Source organism: Bos grunniens, chromosome X (assembly GCF_055505025.1).
Source record: "Bos grunniens cultivar Pamir isolate PY7600 chromosome X, Bosgru_T2T1.0, whole genome shotgun sequence".
Lineage (NCBI taxonomy): Eukaryota > Metazoa > Chordata > Mammalia > Artiodactyla > Bovidae > Bos > Bos grunniens.
In genome coordinates this window covers 83933633-83953072 of record NC_141194.1, presented here as the reverse complement: position 1 = coordinate 83953072, position 19440 = coordinate 83933633, and the positions used below count along the sequence as shown (strand labels likewise).

General features: G+C 39.4%; 1 protein-coding gene across 18 annotated transcripts in view; it reads left to right on the top strand.

The window, feature by feature from the left end:
• The window catches only part of PAK3 (p21 (RAC1) activated kinase 3), a 126474-nt gene that overhangs the window by 80713 nt on the left and 26321 nt on the right, over positions 1 to 19440 (top strand). The gene's annotated exons all lie outside the window — the stretch shown is intronic.

Genomic DNA, 19440 nt, shown 5'->3' with positions numbered 1-19440 from the left:
AAAGACTAGGAGAATTAAATCAAGAATTCCAATTCTATAGACAGTCAGAAGTATATTTTGGCAGGGAAGTTAACAGGAAATAATGCTAGAAAGGTTAGTTGGGGCTATGTTATGAAACAAATTGAGAGATATAAGCAATACCATGTTTTTTCTTTGTTTGAGTTTAATTCTTTTAAGTAGGTAATACTTGGACATGATAGAAGATACAGAGGAGTAGACAGTGAAAAGTAAGTGTCCCTCCAACCCTTTCCTCTCAGCCTCTCAGTCACCTTGCATGAAGAAAACTTCCAGAAAGAGGTTTTTTATGATTTCTTTATTTTCACAAAATCTCTGCACACTTACACAAACACATACACATGTGTACATGTGTGCTTATACATATCATATATGCTCAAATATTAGGTGACACTGTTTTTTGACTCACTTGAATACACAGACTATTAGATATATGAATAAATGGTGAGTATCTATTTATGACGTTTAACTTGTAAATTCACCCTTATTTACATATTTAAAACCACACATTATATAAAATCATTTATAAATTAGAAGACATTTTTCTACTCTCAACATTTCACAAACAGTATAATTCAAAATCTGCCCATGCATCTTTATTGTTTTTTCTAATCCCAGAGCCCCCTTTTTGAGTCCCCAGCAGTTAGCCAAGTACATCATCTGACTTCCATCTAAGATCTTTGAGAGGAAATATTTTTGAATCTACATATGATTCTGATCCTGGATATTTTATTCCTAGTTACAATTACCCATTTATATGACATTAAGATGATTGTCTTCTGAATCTATCCTGTAGGTGTAGATTTAGATCTTAACAATGTAACTCTATACTATATCACTTTTAAAAATCTCTGTTACATTTTTCAGACTTACACAAGAGTAGAGAAAATTGTATAGGAATAGGACCTCCCATATTTTTATCATCCAAATTCAATATTTATTATTATTTTTAATATAATCACCATGACATTATAACATGTATAAAAATTTAACATCCAACACCCAGCTGATAATCAAGAGTTGGCCATTTGTCCCAAAAATGCAGTTTTTGTGGAAAGTCCATCTTCACTTATAGAAGTCCACTTTCATTTATGGAAATTCCACTTTCACATTCCATAAAAACTGCATTTTTGAGACAAATGGTCAACTCTTGATTATCAACTGGGTGTTTGATATTAAATTTTTATACATGTTATAATGGCATGGTGATTATATTAAAAATAATAATAAATGTTGAATTTGGGTGATAAGAATATGGGAGGTCCCATACAATTTTTTCTACTCTTGTGTAAATCTGATAAATGTAACAGAAATTTAAGTTGGTTTATTTGTTCACATCAGTATCCAAAAAGATTCACATATCGCATTTGGTTGTGTCTCTTAAATCTCTGTACTCTAAGCAGTGGTACCCAACCTTTTTGGCACCAGGGACTGGTTTCATGGAAGATAATTTTTCTACAGACCGATGGTGAGGGGATGGTTTCAGGATGATTCTCATAAGGAGTGCACAACCTAGATCCCTTGCATGCACAGCTCACAGGAAGTTTGCACCCCTGTGAGAATCTAATGGTACCCACTGATCTGACAAGAGGCAGAGCTCGGGTGGTAATGCAAGCGATGGGGAGCAGCTGTAAATACAGATGAAGCTTCACTTGCTCACCTGCCACTAAATGTAATGGGCCCACAACTGGTACCAGTCCTTGGCCTAGGTACCCTGCTCTAAAGCATCTTTCTTTTACTGCTGCCATTTACTTACTGAACAAACGCATCAGCATCTTGTAGAGTATGCACTTCATGGACTTGTCTATTGGTTTTATTTGATTCCATTTACCTTGCTTCCATGTTTCTTGTATTTCCTATAAATGGAAGTTAGATCTAGATGCTTAATTAAGCTCAGGTTCAGTTTGGGGTAAGATTTCTTTGTCTGTGGTGCTCTGTGTTTTATAGTATATTATATCAAGAGGTACAGTGTCTGATTGTCCCATGTTTCAGTGATGAGTACATCAAAAGACTCACTGGGTAGTTGTCCCCTCCAATGCAAATTTTGTCATCAGCCTTTCATCTAATGGTTTCATCTATTGATGATTATTGCCCCAATCAATGATTTCATTAGAGGTTACAGAATGGCCATTTTTTAAATTTTATCATTCTGTCTACACTTATTGGTTAAAATACTTATATAAGAACTTTGTCTCTTTAGCTGGGGAGTCTTTGGTTGCCCTGAAATATAGCTCATGCAGGGAAGTCAAGATAAATACTTAATTTTTAAATTGCCATTTTTCAGTATAACATGTTGGTACTCAAGCTACTTCCAAAGGTGTCCAATGAGAGGTATTTTGATTTAAGTGGGAGAGGGAAGTATTCTTTTTTTTTTTTTTAAACTTTACATAATTGTATTAGTTTTGCCAAATATCAAAATGAATCCGCCACAGGTATACATGTGTTCCCCATCCTGAACCCTCCTCCCTCCTCCCTCCCCATACCATCCCTCTGGGTCGTCCCAGTGCACCAGCCCCAAGCATCCAGTATCGTGTATCGAACCTGGACTGGCAACTCGTTTCTTACATGATATTTTACATGTTTCAATGTCATTCTCCCAAATCTTCCCACCCTCTCCCTCTCCCACAGAGTCCATAAGACTGTTCTATACATCAGTGTCTCTTTTGCTGTCTCGTACACCAGGTTATTGTTACCATCTTTCTAAATTCCATATATATGCGTTAGTATACTGTATTTATAAAGATCTTTTATTTAAAAAAAATTTTTATAAATTCGTGGGTTTTTTTATGTTTTCAGTCTGTTTCAATTCACCTATTACTGTTTTTGATGGTCAAACTGTCCCATCTTTACCTACTGGGAGCCCTTTTCATTGCATTCATTTTGTTTTTTGGTTTATTTTTTAAATTAAAATAATTTATTGGAGTAAAATCATTTTATAATGTTTTGGTTTCTACTATACAGCAAAGTGATTTAGTTATACATATTCATATATCCCCTCTTTCATAGATTTCCTTCCCATTTAAGGTGCATTAAGTTTGGAAATGAGCTTTAAAAAAGTTTGTTTTTATATCTAACACCTGCATTTATGAGGTCATTCCTTAAGAAATAATGTACTTACATCCTTTTTTTCCAATTCTGACAGATACTCTTTATGAGCATCCAAAACTAGCATTGATTGAGAATATTCCCACTTACTGTGTCTCTCCTAAACTGTAGTTTGTGGATAAAAATAAATGGGAATGGAGAATTACTACATTACATAAACGATTTTATAAGGATATGAATATAAGGCCATTCCCTTTTTTTCTGAAGAAAGAATTGGGAGAGAACCCCTTCCCTTGTATTTGGGAAATATGGTGCGTTTCTCTTTGTGTGTGTGCACGTGCAGGCTGTGCATATATTTTTAACAATGTTAACACTGTATATCTCCTTTGTTACCATGTGCCTATGTCTTAGAGATGGCTCCATCTTGGTGCTCCATTCTTTTTAACAGATCCACAGTGTTTTGCTGTTTAGATGTACCAGGCCCAAATGGATAGACATTTAGCTTGTTTCCAATATTTTGCTACTATAAACAAATAAGCCATTTCATACATATGCAAGTTTATCATTAGGATAAAATCCTAAAAGTGGAATTGTTACATTAAAAGATAAGTGTATTTTTCATTTCCAAGTTGCCCTCCATAGAGGTTGTTCCATTTAACACTCCCACCAACAATGTATGAGGGTGCCTGTTTGTCCACACTCTCGCCAACACACCATGTTCAAATATGTGGGGTTTTAGTACAATAATAAAAACTGTCCCCACACTTATTTTCAAAGGAAAAAATGTTTAAGAAAGATATTCTAACAAGAAATTATCTGTCAAAAGAGAAGGCTATCCTGAAGAATCCATTGGCCAATATAATCCATGTTTATATTATACCAGAGTATCTTTGTTGCATGTCGTGTCTCTTCATATATTAGATCAGCCATGCAGCTCAATTTGTCAGCAAGTGACAATGGGAGGATTTCTTGAAATCATTTTCCTCCTATGCATAAAGATTCATATCTGATGCAAAGAAATTTTTGTCTACCTCTGGATCTTTGCCAATCATAGCATATGACCACTTCATCAGTAATTGCAAACAAACATTATTTGGAAGCCCCCAGTCCCCATCCCTCTAAATTAACTTTAGTTTTAGTGCTTAAGCAAGAAAATATATCACATTAAGTATTTTGCAGACTTATCTCTTCTTATTATTGTAACATAATGTTCCCATATGGAAAACCATTATTTTTGAAACTTGTTTCTTCAAGGACTGGATGAATAACAGCTTGCTTTGCAAATCTGACAAAGCAGTATTCAGCATAGAACTCAGAGATAAGTGCTGAGAATAAAACCTCTGACTTGTTTTTCTTTGTTCAAGAAAATATTTGCAAGAGCAGAAGTGGTAACTCGAGGGCTTACAGAAGTGATTCTTTGGGTAAGACCACCCACCCCCAAAGTGTTTGCCTCCTCATGGGATCTATTCAGGGCTGTACAAGATAGAACACTGGTATGAGGAACTAAATAGATGCAGTCTGAGCTTCATAGTAGATTTTGTGATGAAGGGGACTGGAAACACATTAGCATATGTGAAGAACAGTGTTTATGGAGAAATGGAAGATGCTTTTTGCTCTACTTCAGTTCAAATCAGTTCAGTCCCTCAGTCATGTCCGACTCTTTGCAACCCCATGGACTACAGCATGCCAGGCTTCACTGTCCATCACCAACTGCCAGAGCTTACTCAAACTCATGTCCATTGAGTCGGTGATGCCATCCAACCATCTCATCCTCTGTCATCCCCTTCTTTTCCCACCTTCAATCATTCCCAGCATCAGGGTGTTTTCAAAGGAGTCAGTTCTTTGCATCAAGTGGCAAAGGATTGGAGTTTCAGCTTCAACATCAGTCCTTCCAATGAATATTCAGGACTGATTTCCTTTAGGATGAACTAGTTGGACCTCCTTGCAGTCCAAGGGACTCTCAAGAGTCTTCTCCAACATCACAGTTCAAAAGCATCAATTCTTTGGTGCTCAGCTGTCTTTATAGTCCAACTCTCACATCCATACATGACTACTGGAAAAACCAAAGCTTTGACTAGACAGACCTTTGTTGGCAAAGTAATGTTTCTGCTTTTTAATATGCTGTCTTGGTTGGTCATAGCTTTTCTTCCAAGGAGCAAGTGTCTTAATTTCATGGCTGCAGTCACCATCTGCAGTGATTTTGGAGCCCCCAAAAATAAAGTCTGTCACTATTTCCATTGTTTCCCCATCTATTTCCCATGAATTGGTGGGATCTTAGATGCCATGATCTTAGTTTTCTGAATGTTGAGCTTTAAGCCAATGTTTTCACTCTCCTCTTTCACTTTCATCAAGAGGCTCTTTAGTTCTTCTTTGCTTTCTGCCATAAGGGTGGTGTCATCTGCATATCTGAGGTTATTGGTATTTCTCCCACCAGTCTTGATTCCAGCTTGTGCTTCATGCAGTCCAGCAATTCTCATGATATACTCTGCATATAAGTTAAATAAGCAGGGTGACAATATACAGCCTTGACATATTCTTTTTCCTATTTGGAACCAGTCTGTTGTTCCATGTCTGGTTCTAACCGTTACTTCTTGACCTGCATACAGATTTCTCAGGAGGCAGGTCAGGTGGTCTGATATTCCCATCTCTTGAAGAATGTTCCACAGTTTGTTGTGATCCACACAGTCAAAGGCTTTCGCATAGTCAATAAAGCAGAAATAGATGTTTTTCTGGAACTCTCTCACTTTTTCGATGACCCAACAGATTTTGGCAATTTGATCTCTGGTTCCTCTGCCTTTTCTAAAACCAGCTTGAACATCTGGAAGTTCACAGTTTACATATTGTTGAAGCCTGGCTTGGAGAATTTTGAACGTTACTTTGCTAGCCTGTGAGATGAGTGTAATTGTGCAGTAGTTTCAGCATTTTTTGGCATCGCCTTTCTTTGGGATTGGAATGAAAACTGTCCTTTTCCAGTCCTGTGGCCACTGTTGAGTTTTCCAAATTTGCTAGCATATTGAGTGCTGCACTTTCACAGCATCATCTTTTAGGATTCGAAATAGCTCAATTGAAATTCCATCACCTCCACTAGCTTTGTTCATAGTGATACTTCCTAAGGCCCACTTAACTTCGCATTCCAGGATATCTGGCTCTAGTTGAGTGATCACACCATCAGGATTATCTGGGTCATGAAGATCTTTTTTGTATAGTTCTTCTGTGTATCCTTGCCACCTCTTCTTAATATCTTCTGCTTGTATTAGGTCCATACCATTTGTGTCCTTTTTTGTGCCCATCCTTGCATGAAATATTCCCATGATATCTCTAATTTTCTTGACGAGATCTCTAGTTTTTCCCATTGTATTGTTTTTCTCCATTTCTTTGCATGGGTCACTGAGGAAGGCTTTATTTTCTCTCTTTGCTATTCTTTGGCACTCTGCATTCAAATGGGTATATCTTTCTTTTTCTCCTTTGCCTTTTACTTCTTTTCTTTTCACAGCTATTTGTAAGGCCTCCTCAGACAACCATTTTGCCTTTTTGCATTTGTTTTTCTTGGGGATGGTCTTGATCCCTGCTTCATGTACAATGTCAGGAACTTCTGTCCATAATCAGGCACTCTCTCTATCAGATCTAATTCCTTGAATCTTTTTCACTTCCACTGTATAATCATAAGGGATTTGATTTAGATCATACTTGAATGGTCTAGTGGTTTTCCCTACCTTCTTCAATTTCAGTCTGAATTTGGCAATAAGGAGTTCATGATCTGAGTCACAGTCAGCTCCAGCTCCTGGTCTTGTTTTTGCTGACTGTATAGTATAGAGCTTCTCCATCTTTGGCTGAAAATAATATAATCAATCTGATTTCGGTATTGACCATCTGGTGATGTCCATGTGTAGAGTCTTCTCTTGTGTTGTTGGAAGAGGGTGTTTGCTATGACCAGTGCATTTTCTTGGTAAAACTCTATTAGTCTTTGCCCTGCTTCATTCCGTATTCCAAGGCCAAATTTGCCTGTTACTCCAGGTGTTTCTTGACTTCCTACTTTTGGATCCCAGTCCCCTATAATGAAAAGGACATCTTTTTTGGGTGTTAGTTCTAGAATGTCTTGTAGGTCTTTATAGAACCATTCAACTTCAGCTTCTTCAGCATTACTGTTCGTGGCATAGACTTGGATTACTGTGATATTGAATGGTTTGTCTTGGAAACAAACAGATAATTCTCTCGTTTTTTAGATTGCATCCAAGTACTGCATTTTGGACTCTTTTGTTGACTATGATGGCTACTCCATTTGTTCTAAGGGATTCTTGCCCACGGTAGTAGATATAATGGTCATTGGAGTTAAATTCACCCATTCCAGTCCATTTTAGTTCGCTGATTCCTAAAATGTTGACCTTCACTCTTGCCATCTCCTGTTGGAGCACTTCTAATTTGCCTTGATTCATGAACTGAACATTCCAGGTTCCTATCCAATATTGCTCTTTACAGCATTGGACTTTACTTCCATCACCAGTCACATCCACAACTGGGTGTTGTTTTTGCTTTGGCTCCATCTCTTCATTCTTTCTGGAGTTATTTCTCCACTGATCTCCAGTAGCATATTGGGCACCTACCCACCTGGGGAGTTCCTTTTTCAGTGTCCTATCTTTTTGCCTTTTCATACTGTTCATGGGGTTCTCAAGGTAAGAGTACTGACGTGGTTTGCCATTCCCTTCTTCAGTGGACCACATTTTGTCAGAACTCTCCACCATGACCTCTCCGTCTTGGGTGGCCCTACACAGCATGGCTCATAGTTTCACTGAGTTAGACAAGGCTGTGGTCCATTTGATCAGATTGGTTAGTTTCCTGTGATTGTGGTTTTCACTCTGTCTGCCCTCTGATAGAGAAGGATAAGAGGCTTATGGAAGCTTCCTGATGGGAGAGACTGACTGAGGGGGAAACTGGGTCTTGTTCTGATGGGCGGGACCATGATCAGTAAATCTTTAATCCAATTTTCTGTTGATGGTTGGGGCTGTATTCCCTCCCTATTATTTGACCTGAGGCCAAACTTTTGTGGAAGTAATAAAGATAATGGCGACCTCCTTCAAAAGGTCCCATGCACACACTGCTCACTCAGTGCCCCCAACCCTGCAGCAGGCCACTACCGACCCACGCCTCCACCGGAGACTCTTGGACACTCACAGGCAAGTCTAGGTCAGTCTCTTGTGCAGTCACTGCTCCTTTCTTCTGGGTCCTGGTGCCCATAAGGTTCTGTTTGTGCCCTCCAAATGTCTATTTCCCCAGTCCTGTGTAAGTTCTGGCAGCTGTATGTTGGGGTTAATGGCGACCTCCTCCAAGCGGGCTTATGCCATACCCAAGTCTGCTGCACCCAGAGCCCCTGCCCCTGCGGCAGGCCACTGCTGACCTGTACATCCACAGGAGACACTCAAACACAGTTCTACTTAATACTCTTAAATGCACTGTGTTGTGTGCTGTCACTTGTAAAGAATGAGGATGCCACTCAATCAGCCACCATTAGCAGAGGTTGCACTTCAAGTTGTTTTTTTCCAGCCACAGTAATGAGCTTGGATTAAGCCACCTGCCTCCCCTACCTTTTTCCTGTCTAGGCCCTCTTGAAACCAATAGTGCACACTGGCAAACAGTTGTTTAGACTTAATGTTGGAGTGAATAGTTGAGAGTTAGCAGGCCTTTCCATGGATTAAGCCTTGTAAATGTGGCCTCATTATCACTGGACTATAATCCACTGAGCTCCCTGGTCCCACACCAATAATGCGTTACAACTCTATTTAAAATTAGATGACCATGAATACACTGGGGAAAGTCATGCCCTAGCTAAAGAACAAAAAATTGCCTGTTCCTGTTTATAATCCTAGTAATTACAGACTATATCATCTGGCCCTTCACCACATTCTGTATACTTAAAAGGGTACTGAGATAACATGATTTTTGCACAATTTTTTTTTAACTTAGTGGTGAATTTTTGAGTGGCAAATTATAAGAAACTCTGAATCTCTTCTTTTCTGGCAGCATTATTGCCAGTAATGGTAACATTGTTACTGTTCCTGAGCCCTAAGGGACTCTTGTTTAGCCATTGTTTAGTTGCTAAATCATCGCTGACTCTTGCGAACCTACGGACTGTAACCCACCAGGCTCCTCTGTCCATGGGATTCTCCAGGCAAGAATACAGGAGTGGGTAGCCATTCCCTTCTCCAGGGAGTTTTCCCGACCCAGGGATTGAACCCACCTTTTCTGCATAGGCAGGTGGATTATTTACCACTGAGCCACCAGGGAAGCCCCTTAAAGAATATGTCTTACCAAAACAAGTAAATATGTGGGAGTATTGAAAATATGATATCTATGTATTTTTATATATAGATATCATATTTTAACATATAAAATGATATCTATATAAAATATATATTATATATAAATATATATAAAATATATATTTTTATATCAAACTCACTATATTATATCTCACTATATTAATATAGTGAGACAGTTTCTACATAAAGGCCTACAAGGAGTACGTGTATCTTATATACTCAGCGTAAGATAAAGTCCAGTCCTAAGAACTAATTCTAGGTCCAATTAACTCTTGGCTGCATGACCAATCTTAACTGATTCAGAAACAGGAAGAACCATCTTCTATGGTTCTTCCAAAGGAATCAAACTTATTGTGTCCAGTTCAGTCGCTCAGTTGTGTCCAACTCTCTGCGACCCCATGAACCACAGCATGCCAGGCCTACCTGTCCATCACCCACTCCCAGAGTTTACCCAAACTCATGTCCATTGAGTTGGTGATGCCATCCAACCATCTCACCCTCTGTCTTCCCCTTTCCCTCCTGCCTTCAATCTTTTCCAGCATCAGGGTCTTTTCAAATGAGTCAGCTCTTCGCATCAGGTGCCCGAAGCACTGGAGTTTCAGCTTCAACATCAGTCCTTCCTTCCAATGAACACCCAGGACTGATCTCCTTTAGAATGGACTAGTTGGATCTCCTTGCAGACCAAGGGACTCTCAAGAGTCTTCTCCAACACCACAGTTCAAAAGCATCAATTCTTCAGCACTCAGCTTTCTTTATAGTCCAACTCTCACATACATACATGACTACTAGAAAAACCATAGCCTTGACTAGACAGACCTTAGTTGACAAAGTAAATGTCTCTGGTTTTTAATATGTTGTCTAGGTTGGTAATAACTTTCCTTCCAAGGAGTGAGTGTCTTTTAATTTCATGGCTCCAATCACCATCTACAGTGATCTTGGAGCCCCAAAAAATGAAGTCAGCCACTGTTTCCACTGTTTCCCCATCTATTTGCCATGAAGTGATGGGACTGGATGCTGTGATCTTAGTTTTCTGAATGTTGAGCTTTAAGCCAACTTTTTCACTCTCCTCTTTCATGTTCATCAAGTGGCTCTTTAGTTCTTCTTCACTTTCTGCCATAAGGGTGGTGTCATCTGCATATCTGAGGTTATTGATATTTCTCCTGGCAATCTTGATTCCAGCTTGTGCTTCATCCTGCCCCGTGTGTCTCATGATGTACTCTGCATATAAGTTAAATAAGCAGGGTGACAATATACAGCCCTGACGTACTCCTTTTCCTATTTGAAACCAGTCTGTTGTTCCATATCCAGTTCTAACTGTTGCTTCCTGACCTGCATACAGATTTCTCAAGAGGCAGGTCAGGTGGTCTGGTATTCCCATCTCTTTCAGAATGTTCCACAGTTTATTGTGATCCACACAGTCAAAGGCTTTGGCATAGTCAATAAAGCAGAAATAGATGTTTTTCTGGAACTCTCCTGCTTTTTCGATGATCCAGCGGATGTTGGCAATTTGATCTCTGGTTGTGTCCAGGGACAAGTTAAATGGTTCACAATGGGGCACATGGACTAAGTGAATAGAAAATTAGAGACAAGAGAAATATTTTAGGGAGGCAGCTTAGCATAGTAGATACAAATGTGGGCTTTGGGAAGTACCACACTTGCATTGTAAAAATCCTAAAGATCTATAGCAGAGCATGAAATGGTGGTTAAGACAATGGGCTGTGGATCAAACAAATGGATTTTTTAGCTCAGCTGCTGACCGTCTGTAACTTTAGGCAAGCTACTTAACATTTCCCATTTCCTCATTTGTGAAAGGAAGATAATAGAACTTATCTCATAGGGTTGTATAGGGTGAACATTAAGGGAGCTCATCCATTTACAGAGAGCAGGCAGAAAGTAAGGCTCAATAAATGATAGTCTTTTCTAGCAGCAGCAGTAGAAGTCAAAGTAAATGTAAAAAATAGCCAACCTAAATGTGGATTTAACTCTTGACTGTGATCTCATTAGCATCAGATTTATACTTATGAAACCTTAAATGTGAATAATGCCCTATTCTTCTTTCTGTCTCACTCTTATTCCCATGAGGCTCTCCTTGAACCCTCTAGTCCTCTTTCTCTTTCCATTTTCTCCCAGAGCAAGAGCTTCTTCTTAGCCCTGCCCTTCTTTACTGCCTCTAATCTATTTCAATGCTGAAATCAGAGTAATTTATTTAAATTATAAGTCCTACCATTGGTTGACATTGGCTCTGAGCAAGAAACATCGAAACGTGATGAAGATTACTGGTACATAAACTGACTTGTCTTTAGAGGAAAGGGAGAAATAGTGAATTGTTTGTTTCCTTTTGGACCCTTTAGGCTAGATGCCAGTGTTTCCATTTGAGTATTAAGTGCTTGACCAGGTCAGGAAGAAACTGTTGATAAAGCATCTAATGTGATGCCAAGAACCCAGCAGTACACACTACACTGTAATTGCTGATGAGGCCCAATGGTTGAGCAATCTATTGGTTTAATATTCTTGGATCATAGTTCACCAAACTCTCTGTGCTTCAGATTTCTCATCTGTAGTGAGGAAGTTAACCTGGATGATCTCTATAGTCCCTTGGGTCCTGATAAGGCATGATTTCTTTATACCATTTGAAGGACTAAGGTTTGGAGTACACAAAATCCCTATCATAAACAAATGTTCTCCCTACAGCAATCTGGCTTCAGTATAACTGCAATAGGAGAATAAAAGGGATCAATGTAATTAAATGCCATAAAAATCAGACAATGTTGACCATTTTAACACCTCAGCCCCAATATACCAGAGGATTAGGAGTTTTAACTGCTACCTTTGTCACTTTGATTTCTGCCATTATTATCTCCTAAAGTGCTACATGATACTGACTTTTTTTTTTCTGTGAAAGTGATTGACAGATTTTATAAAGATACCTAATGAGATACTTCAACATACCCCAGCTGTTGCAAAGTTTGTCTTTTGGGAATTACTGTGGCATCTTGTTGACACAAAGACTGTTTCTTTGTGACTACACACAACTGTGCATCAACTATTACAAGGAGAGTACTTCCCAACCTTACCAGCAAAGATTCCTTCAATTATTTGTCCTTATGAACTCCAGATTGTGAATAATAATAACTATTAAACTATATTTATTATAGCTTATTTCCCATACTTGGTGAACCAAAAACAAAAACCAAAAACATATAACTGCTACTTAGAGCATTTGATCAGCATAAGACATGCAATCACAAGTTGATGTAATTCTCACTAAAAGGAAATGTATATGATATTTTAATTAGCTTCATCTTAGGTAAGTATCAAATTTCTCTTGTGAATTTGAAACACCAAGATATCTTGGAAACTCCCAGATGCTTAAAAAGATTTCTAGTGATCCATGGATTATAATTTGGAAACTTAACAAATACATTAGATCAGATCAGATCAGATCAGTCGCTCAGTCGTGTCCAACTCTTTGCGACCCCATGAATCGCAGCACGCCAGGCCTCCTTGTCCATCACCAACTCCCGGAGTTCACTCAGACTCACGTCCATCGAGTCAGTGATGCCATCCAGCCATCTCATCCTCTGTCATCCCCTTCTCCTCCTGCCCCCAATCCCTCCCAGCATCAGAGTCTTTTCCAATGAGTCAACTCTTCGCATGAGGTGGCCAAAGTACTGGAGTTTCAGCTTTAGCATCATTCCTTCCAAAGAAATCCCAGGGCTGATCTCCTTCAGAATGGACTGGTTGGATCTCCTTGCAGTCCAAGGGACTCTCAAGAGTCTTCTCCAACACAGTGATCAACCAAATAATGATTATCATTATTACTGATGTTGTTATTTATTGGGCAATTATTAATACTATATGCCAGAACTGGTTTTAAACACTGTGCATTTTAATCTTCCTTTAATCCTGAGTCACAAAGAGATTACATGATTTAGCCAGTATCACACAACTAGGAATTGTGTGGAGGATTTGAACCCCAGAAGGTTTGAGTTGATGGAGATGAGGCCTACTGTCCTTAACCCATCAGTGAACAGAGACAGTGCTCTAGTAGGTGAATAAGAGAAAGAGAGAGATTCACATTTAACAGTTGAATCTTAAGTTGCTGAAATATGGAAAGGCATCAGAACTGAAGGGTGGAGAAGTACTAGGAGTGCTGAAATGTAGCTGGAGACAGGGCTCCAATCTTTATTCTTTAGATTATTACCTGAGTTTGTGCATTTGTGTTGAGAATTCTACAAAGGTTGAATGTTGGGCCAATCAATAACTTATTGGTGAGAACAATGAATTCTGAATACCTAGCAACATGTTTGGTGTGGGCCTAGAGAGGTGAGAAGTTGGGTAGATGAGGCTAACCCCATTTTAAGACTGGGAACACAGTTGGAGGGAAGGAGAAAATGGCTGCCCCCAGACAGTGGCATATATGCAATAAGGTGGGAGGAGGGGAAAAGAGGGAAAAGCTCATCTTTGAGTTAATAAATTATGTTCTAGAGTTTCAGGGTCTTTAAACTTCTGTGGAGTAGGGATTTGTGGCAATGCTATATGACAGAATACCATAAAACCCTGGCTATTGGGCTTGCAGGGTTAGTACTCTTAACAATTTTCAGTTCAGTTCAGTTCAGTTGCTCAGTCGTGTCTGACTCTTTGCGACCCCATTATTCACAGCACGCCAGGCCTCCGTGTCCATCACCAACTCCCGGAGTTCACTCAGACTCACGTCCATCGAGTCAGTGATGCCATCCAGCCATCTCATCCTCTGTTATCACCTTCTCCTCCTGCCCCCAATTCCTCCCAGCATCAGAGTCTTTTCCAATGAGTCAACTCTTTGCATGAGGTGGCCAAAGTACTGGAGTTTCAGCTTTAGCATCATTCCCTCCAAAGAAATCCCAGGGCTGATCTCCTTCAAAATGGACTGGTTGGATCTCCTTGCAGTCCAAGGGACTCTCAAGAGTCTTCTCAGGCATCACAGTTCAAAAGCATCAATTCTTTGGCGCGCAGCCTTCTTCACAGTCCAACTCTCACATCCATACATGACCACAGGAAAAACCATAGCCTTAACCAGACGGACCTTTGTTGGCAAAGTAATGTCTCTGCTTTCGAATATGCTATCTAGGTTGGTCATAACTTTCCTTCCAAGGAGTAAGTGTCTTAATTTCATGGCTGCAGTCATCATCTGCAGTGATTTTGGAGCCCAAAAAAATAAAGTCTGACACTGTTTCCCCATCTATTTCCCATGAAGTGATGGGACGGGATGCCATGATCTTCGTTTTCTGAATGTTGAGCTTTAAGCCAACTTTTTCACTCTCCACTTTCACTTTCATCAAGAGGCTTTTTAGTTCCTACTCTTCACTTTCTGACATAAGGATCGTGTTATCTGCATATCTGAGGTTATTGATATTTCTCCCGGCAATCTTGATTCCAGCTTGTGTTTCTTCCAGTCCAGCATTTCTCATGATGTACTCTGTATATTAGTTAAATAAGCAGGGTGATAATATACAGCCTTGACGTACTCCTTTTCCTATTTGAAACCAGTCTGTTGTTCCATGTCTAGTTCTAACTGTTGCTTCCTGACCTGCATACAAATTTCTCAAGAGGCAGTTCAGGTGGTCTGGTATTCCCATCTCTTGAAGAATGTTCCACAGTTTATTGTGATCCACACAGTCAAAGGCTTTGGCATACTCAATAAAGCAGAAATAAATGTTTTTCTGGAACTCTCTTGCTTTTTCCATGATCCAGCAGATGTTGGCAATTTGATCTCTGGTTCCTCTGCCTTTTCTAAAACCAGCTTGAACATCAGGAAGTTCACGGTTCATGTATTCCTGAAGCCTGGCTTGGAGAATTTTGAGCATTACTTTACTAGTATGTGAGATGAGTGCAATTGTGTGGTAGTTTGAGCATTCTTTGGCATTGCCTTTCTTTGGATTGGAATGAAAACTGACCTTTTCCAGTCCTGTGGCCACTGCTGAGTTTTCCAAATTTGCTGGCATATTGAGTGCAGCACTTTCACAGCATCATCTTTCAGGATTTGAAATAGCTCAACTGGAATTCCATCACCTCTACTAGCTTTGTTCATAGTGATGCTTTCTAAGGCCCACTTGACTTCACATTCCAGGATGTCTGGCTCTAGATGAGTGATCACACCATCGTGATTATCTTGGTCGTGAAGATCTTTTTTGTACAGTTCTTCTGTGTATTCTTGCCATCTCTTCTTAATATCTTCTGCTTCTGTTAGGTCCATATCATTTCTGTCCTTTAAGGAGCCCATCTTTGCATGAAATGTTCCCTTGATATCTCTAATTTTCTTGAAGAGATCTCTAGTCTTTCCCATTCTGTTGTTTTCCTCTATTTCTTTGCATTGATCGCTGAGGAAGGCTTTCTTATCTCTTCTTGCTATTCTTTGGAACTCTGCATTCAGATGCTTATATCTTTCCTTTTCTCCTTTGCTTGTCGCTTCTCTTCTTTTCACAGCTATTTGTAAGTCCTCCCCAGACAGCCATTTTGCTTTTTTGCAGTTCTTTTCCATGGAGATGGTCTTGATCCCTGTCTCCTGTACAATGTCATGAACCTCATTCCATAGTTCGTCAGGCACTCTATCTATCAGATCTAGGCCCTTAAATCTATTTCTCACTTCCACTGTATAATCATAAGGGATTTGATTTAGGTCATACCTGAATGATCTAGTGGTTTTCCCTACTTTCTTCAATTTCAGTCTGAATTTGTAATAAGGAGTTCATGATCTGAGCCACAGTCAGCTCCTGATCTTGTTTTTGTTGACTGTATAGAGCTTCTCCATCTTTGGCTGCAAAGAATATAATCAATCTGATTTCGGTGTTGACCATCTTGTGATGTACATGTGTAGAGTCTTCTCTTGTGTTGTTGGAAGAGGGTGTTTGCTATGACCAGTGCATTTTCTTGGCAAAACTCTATTAGTCTTTGCCCTGCTTCATTCCATATTCCAAGGCCAAATTTGCCTGTTACTCCAGGTGTTTCTCGACTTCCTACTTTTGCACTCGAGTCACCTATAATGAAAAGGACATCTTCTTTGGGTGTTAGTTCTAAAAAGTCTTGTAGGTCTTAACAATTTTAAGACAATGAAATCCTGTGGGAGGTAGGGAATACAAAGGTCAAGGATTTGAATGATAAAGCTCTGGGAGATGCTAATGACTAATCTCCCTTGTATTCTAAATCAATCGCAATTTTAGCTCCTAGGATAGTGGAAATGGACTTGGGGGTGAGGGCAGAGTGGTGAATAGGGGAAGGCTACTTGGACAAGAATTTGTGGCCTCTCTCCCTAGCTTTTTATTGGAGAATAATTGCTTTACAATATTGTGTTGGTTCCTGCCATACATCAACATGAATCAGCCATACATACGGCCCTTCCCTCCTGAGCCCCCCTCCCACCCCCCTCCCGATCCCACCCCTCTAGGTTGTCACAGAGCACTGGGTTCAGCCCCCTGTGTCACATAGCCTCCTTTAGTTTAACTTGAGCAGTTTAACCCTCCCATTTATAGATTAACCTTCCCATTTTATATTGAGGGTTTATCCATGAGGCTTCGTTTTATAGATGTTCCAAACTTAAGGAAAAAGGCAAAACCACTTTCCTAAGGGAGAAAAACACAGGTGAGAAAGCTCCAAAAAGTGTTCAAATAGGTCACCTTTGTCCTTTCTGAATTTAGGGGCAGACACTAGCAAGGGTGCTTTGGCTGGGAGATCGGGAAGGTCTAAGTAATGACTCAATGAATAAAACCAATAACAGCAATAGCAGCAATAAATGATAATAATAACAGCTACCATCCCCCACCTTTAGGAGTTTGGAATTAACATATACATAGTACTGTATATAAAAACAGATAATCAACAAGGACCCAACTCAGGGAACTCTACTCAGTATTCTGTAATAACCTATATGGGGAAAGAATCTGAAAAAGAGTAGATATTTGTATATGTATAACTGATGCACTTTGCTGTACACCTGAAACTAACACAACATTGTAAATCAACTATACTCCAATATAAAGTAGAAATAAAAGCATAGCAGTTACCAATTCAGTGTCACCTCTGATCTGGGCACAGAGCTAAATGCTTTTATAGATTGTGCCATTCTATTCTCGGTAGCGCTATGAGATAGATGCTCATTTTGCAGACATCATCACTTTTTTTTGCCTCTGAAGGAGCTGTGCAAGTTGCCTAAGGATATAGGAATAAACCAAGTAAAGAAGGATATAGGAATAAACCAAGTAAAGGAATGTTTCAATCAGTCTGCAAATAGATTTAAGTAATTGCTCGGGCCTTATGCAGCTGAAATACACACCAGGTTGAAATGATCTATTCCTTTGAACCCAAGAATTTCTGAGTTCAGAAGGACAAATCACAAACTGGCCCCTGAAATTGGGAATGTCTGATAGCTGATTCCAACAAACAAGTGTTTTCCAAAGATTTAAATAGAAGAAATATTTCCTTCACAGAAAGGAATGGTTTTATTGCAATTAAATGTTTGCTTGAAAAGACTTTTATTAATTTGTTCATTAAACAGATACTTCTTGAGCACCAACTATCTGCTCTGCACCCAGTGACTCAAACATGAAATTGATACAGATTTAATAAAACCCTCGATCCTAAGGAATGTCTGAAATAACCAAATTTAGGTAGAATCTATTAGTCAAGTGTGCTTTTTCAGTCTCATTCCAATGGCTATTTAAATACCCTCACTGAGTAAGGAGGGCAGTAGAGTCCTTGGATTCTGCTGCTGCTGCAGATCATGGAATAAAAGAACCTTTAATGAGATAGCCCCTTTCCTGTATTTTATAGGTCAGGGAGTCAGATGGCCTTGGACTGTAAACTGTATAACCTTGGGCAGGTTACTTAACCTCTCCCAGCCTCAGGCTTTTCATCTGTAACATGGGGGTAAAAGCACTTGCCTTACAGAAACATGATAAGGATTGCACAAGATAATTTATATCAAATTCTTAGTGTAGAACACAACATGCTCGATATATTATACATTCACTGTTATTGTGATCACCATTTGCTGAGTGAGGAGACAAATTCAGAAAGGGGAAATGACTAGCCTAAGATCGTATAGTTTGTTGTTAGGGCAGATAGTAAAACTCAGATCTCTGTTAGCAAATATTCCTTCTACTACACTACCTATTTTATTCCCTAGGAATAGGTAATGTAAACTTCCTATGCCTGTTAGAAATAATTTGGCTCATCCAGGGAGAAGAAGGGAGAGGAAAACAAGGAAATAGATAACATAAGGAAAGAATTCCTAGAGTCAGAAACCAAAACAGCCAGGGAGATAACCAGAAAGCAGAGGAGAAACAGCAGTTACCAGAGAGTTTAAATCATAAAATTGCAGCATTATAGTGCCTGCTGAATCACAGAAACGGACCTCTATCCTCATTCCTTTATTCACCACAGACATGTCAATGAAATTAACTAAGCTTTTCTTTTTTCCTGGGGATGGCAGTAGGGAGGTGGTTCAGAATGCATGTGTGTTTCACAGAAAGTTCCCTTGCATACAGCTTTACTAGACAATTTCTATTTTCAAAGCAAGGTCATCCTATAGTGGAAGTTAGAATAGAAGCATAAGTACTACCAAGACTTAAGGAATGATAGACTTTAAAAGATAGTGGGCTGGAGTGAAACCTAAGAGTAGAAGCTATTGAGAAGTTTAACAAAAAGAAAAAAAGGCTTAAGAGTAAAGCCACATTGTTATTCCTCTGTATATTGACAATATAGGTAATTACAGTGCTGGGAATAATTGATTTGTTAGATGAAGATATTCTTAAGAATTAGAAATATATAAAAAAACCAGTCTGTCCATATGTTAAAAGCAAAGATTAATTTACAGTTGTCTAAGCAAAAGACAAAACCCTGATGCTGGGAGGGATTGGGGGCAGGAGGAGAAGGGGACAACAGAGGATGAGATGGCTGTATGGCATCACCGACTCGATGGACATGAGTTTGAGTAAACTCCGGGAGTTGGTGATTGACAGGGAGGCCTGGCGTGCTGCGATTCATGGGGTCGCAAAGAGTCAGACACGACTGAGCGACTAAACTGAACTGA